Consider the following 4,926-nt stretch of genomic DNA (forward strand, 5'->3'; position numbering starts at 1 on the left):
TTTTTTTTTATTCTGGGCCAGCTTTAGCTCTGAGCCCTCCCTGCTGAAAACATGGATACAATGTTTCGGTCCGGCTGGGTTTCAGTCCGGCTGTTTTCTGGGGTTTTGTTTACCTTCTTATTTGCAACATAGTATATAGTTGCTTAGACTTGCAGATGAGAGGCCGGCAAGTGAGGCGGGGAACGTTGGAGTCTGCAGCAAGCAAGCCTCCCTGCTCGCTTCAGTGCCTGGCTGCCGGCCGCCATCTTGGCTGACAGTTAGTTTGCATATACTCACTGATTAGCCAATGAAAAGGGTAGCGGTCGTATGCCAATTACCATGTTTCTCTTTTATTAGTGTAGATGCTCATATTGCATATTTTTATCATTTGAAAATTCATTTCATGATTGATCTGAGGTGCACAGATTGAGGTTGATTCACCTTATCATTCCCCTTAGTTGAGACCTCATTTTTCCTCCCAATTTTTAAAATCTTCCATTTTAAAACTGTAATTGAAAATCAGGTTCAGTTGCCTGTCATCACAAAAGTCAAACTTATGAGACAGGTGCTGTTAAAAAGGAAGGTGATATATTCAGGTGTCAGCAGTCTGAGAAGCTGGCAGGCTCATGCCTCAAAGACCATCTTAATATCTCAGTGCAGGCAGAGGTTTTTATAAGGATGGAGAGAGAAAGCAGAATAAAGAGATCAAGGGGAGAGGTTGGACCAGCACAGTCCATTCCAATAAGGACCTCAAACTGGTTAATTGATTGTCTGGTGTGTGTCCTCCTGGTTTTCGTCAATCTGGTTTTATGGTTGAAGGTCAGCAATTCTTCTAGAGCTGGGATGACTGAAGGTTGGAGTCTGTATCTTCTTTTAGTTACTAGGAGTCTTTTACAAACATGATGTTTATCTACAAGCTACATATTAGTCAGAGTCAGCATTTGCAGAAACAATGGCAAAGACTGCTGGGGTGGGTAGGTTACAATTTCCCACTGTTACAATACCTTTTCTTCTCATCATAGAAATATATTATGGCAAATTAAATGCTTAACCTGCCAATCCTCCATCTTTACCTTTATTTACAGATGTACATATAAGTGAATAAAACTTAATGTGTCATATGGGCTCTTAAAAATTATATATACTGCCTTGGCTGGGTAGCTCAGTTGGTTAGAGTGTTGTCCTGACACACCAAGGTTGTGGGTTTGATCTCCATTCAGGGCTCATACAAGAAGCAACCAATGAATGCATAAATAGGTGGAACAGTGGATTGATCTTTTTCTCTCTCTCCCTTTCTCTCTAAAAATCAATAAAAATTAAAATTAATTAAGAAAATTATATACTAGTATATTTAATGTACATATTCTATTTCAACTTACTTGCATTTTTATTCAGCTTTTTAAAATTTGATATAATTCATACTGAAAAAAAAGAATTTATTTTGTAGTGTATTTCTTTAATTATATAGTATTCCAACTCATGATAATGCCACATTTTATCTATAAACTAGAGGCCCAGTGCATGAAATTCATGCATGAGTAGGGTCCCTAGGCCTGGTCAGCAATCAGGGCCAATTGGGGCCTTCTGGCTGCAGGCCTGGGCCTTCCTTTGTTCCACACCGCCCCCTGGTGGTCAGTGCACGTCATAGAGAGCAATCAAACTCCCAGTCTTCTGGTCAAACTCCCGAGGGGACACTTTGCATATTAGCTATATATATATATATATCCATGTAGATGCCTAGCAGCTAGCAACTCCTTTTAACCTCTCTGTTAAGATGTATCCTGGTTTCAAAAATGTTAAAATTTGCAGAAAGAATTATGTGTACAAATGGAGGAAATATAGTACTTCGAGTACATACAATTGAGGACTACTGCAGAAGTGTTTGTAACAGGCAATTTCGGAAAAACAGAACAAAACTCAAATACATCCTCTGTCTCATCCTGCCCTTGTCATTTGAGCAGGTAGATTGCTCCACAGCGACCAGGTCCAGTGTATCTGGGACCCAAAAATCAGTCCTAGCTCCCTGGAAAGGAAGCTGACCCAACTTTTTGAAGTTTGAGGGGGAAGGATATGTGAATAACGGCCATCTCTTTTTTTCAGCTGTGACTGATGCAGAGCAAGGGGCTGCATCCTACTGATTGAAGCATGTGGGAAATATCCTGCTTCTGAATATATAAAAAGTAAATGTCTTGTTACCAAAGTGGAGAAATTTATGAAATGGTTAATGACAGAGAAGCTTCTTTTAGAAGATGCCCCTTCTCACTACTCCCAGACATGCCTCCCTCAGACTGATGACAGGCAGGGTGGCCTCCTACTCACCAGATCCGCCTCGGACGCTGGTAGGACCAGAGATGGGGGCGTGAGAGTGCTTGCTCTTGAGGCTTTCAGCTCCAGAGGGTGTCTGTTTGGAGGAGGACTGGTAACAGATTTTGTTCTTTCCCAGCCTTCTACAGACAAACCATATTCCCAAGCAAAACAATCATTTTTCAAATGATGCCCAATGTTCACGTCGGCCTCTGGACTGGAAGTGGGTCTCCAAATTCCCAAGGAGAAGCAGCCTAGGGCAGGTCTGCTGCTCCTGATCAACCAATGCAGCCTTTCCCCACCACACCTCTTGGAGCCGGGCTTTGGGTGCTGCAAAGGGAGAGGTTCCCTGAACCCACTTCTCGTACACCTAGGCTAGGATACATCTCGTAGGAGGTGGCTTCAGTGCCGGGTAGGCAGCAGCCAGGTCCTCCGGCGCTTGCCTCCTGGGCTGCAGTCCGACATCTCCCAGTGCCCCAGCATTGGACACACCCCGCAGTTGCCCGCAACACTGGTTGCCTCAGCGCAGGCCCCAGCAGCCTGGGGTAAAGCTCACCCAAGCCAGCTGGTTGGCATCCCGGCCACCACACCCACCACCGCTGGTAGCTCTTCACTGCTGCCGCTTCTGGCTCAGGACTCTATGGGAGCTGCCATCTTTGTCAGGTTAATTTGCATACTCACTTCTGATTGGCTGTGGGTGTCGTGGAGGATGGTCAATTTACATATTTGTCTATTATTAGTATAAATTGACCTAATTGAAGCATAACAAGCTGTTTCTTAGGGTGCCACAATGAACATCTTCATAAATATCTCCTTGTGTATATGTACAAATTTCTAGTCTAGGATGTAAATATATGTATTGCTAGGCTCTACAGGAAAACACATTTTCACTTTGCTTATAATACTAAATTGTACTTTAATATTACTGTGTTACAGCTTTACCATCAGTATATATGAGTTTTCTTTTTCTCATAACCTCAAACTTTGGTGTAATCACACTTTTTAAAATTTGCCAATCTAGTGGGTAAAAATTGTTTCCTCCTTGTCTCCATTTCCATCTCCTTGAGTACTAGTGAGACTGAGCAGCATCTTCATGTTTCACCCAAGAAATGTTTCACTCCTCAAGCCTCTGCCCATATTTTCTATACTTATAATTTTCTATTGTGTGAATTTACTTATTCATGTTCATTTGTTTTCTCTCACTACTAATCTTTTGTTATGTTTTCAAATACAAAATGGTTGTTTTTACCTTCGATATTTTTCTCTACCTTATAAAGTTAATCAAACTAGCTCTTTTAATTTATTGAACCCTCTAAATTTTTCTGTAAATACATTTTAGTTTCTTCCAACAGATTTTGTTTTGTAGTGCTTTCACTGAAGTTCTTTTCCATATATTTTCTCTGTATCCCTACATTACTCAGGGGTGACTCTGTGAAATATGGGTGGGTATTTTTTCTCCCTACAGAGTTTTTAAAACTATCTTTATACTATTGATTTTTAATTACATTGCATTGTAAACTAAGAATTTATCCTGTAAAATGAAAATTCTTAGAATTTCTGGAGAAAGCCACTATTTTCTAATATATGGCCTATATTTCTTAATATTTTTATTATGTAATAAAACATTTTATTTTCTATTCCTGGGTATAAGTTTTATAGAATAACAAATCAAAGGTCATGTTACTATATCATTTCTAATTTTTGGTCTGCTTGATATTAGCTTATGGGATAAGTATGTTAATTATGAAACTAATCAATGTTCCCTTTATGATACCTCAGCTGCTCCTGCTGCTTCTCCTTATCCTCTTTCTTCTTCTTCTTCTTCTTCTTCTTCTTCTTCTTCTTCTTCTTCTCCTTCTTCTTCTTCTTCTTCTTCTTCTTCTTCTTCTTCTTCTTCTTCTTCTTCTTCTTCTTCTTCTTCTTCTTCTTCTTCTTCTTCTTCTTCTTCTTCTTCTTCTTCTTCTTCTTCTTCTTCTTCTTCTTCTTCTTCTTCTTCTTCTTCTTCTTCTTCTCTCTCTCTATCTCTCTTTTAATTGGTTATTTTTCTATTATTTTTATGTTCAAATTCTAAAAACATTTTAACCATAGACTATCTCTTAGCATATTTTTCCATTTGTGCTTATTTTAAATATTATTTCACTTTTCTTTGCTCCCTTCCATCTCTTACCTTTATCTCTTTCCTTTCCCAACATAAATCCAATTTTTTTAACCTCTGGCATTTTAGTTCTGAACTTTTATGGACAAATACTATTACTATTGGATAATTAGTAAACAAATTTTAGTAATTTATTTGCTCTTCATATGTGTTAATTTTCCTCCTGGATTCATTTTCTTTGTATGTTATTTTTTATTTTTTCTTGGATAGCATCATTTAACAGTAATTTAAGAAAGGGTCTCTAGGTGACAAACACTCTAAAAATAACTACTTATACTTAAACTAGAGGCCCAATGCACAAAATTTGTGCAAGAGTACGCCTTCCTTCCCCCGGGTGCTGGCACCGGCTTCCCTCTGGCACCTGGCTCTTGGGTTTCCCTCCAGCTCCCAGCAGGCACTGGGGACCCGGCCTTCCCTCACAACCCTGGCTTCGTCCAAAAGGTTGTCTGGAAGGACGTCTGGTCTAATTAGCATATTACCCTTTTGTT

The sequence above is a fragment of the Myotis brandtii genome, unplaced genomic scaffold (genome assembly GCF_000412655.1).
Source record: "Myotis brandtii unplaced genomic scaffold, ASM41265v1 scaffold479, whole genome shotgun sequence".
Taxonomy (NCBI): domain Eukaryota; kingdom Metazoa; phylum Chordata; class Mammalia; order Chiroptera; family Vespertilionidae; genus Myotis; species Myotis brandtii.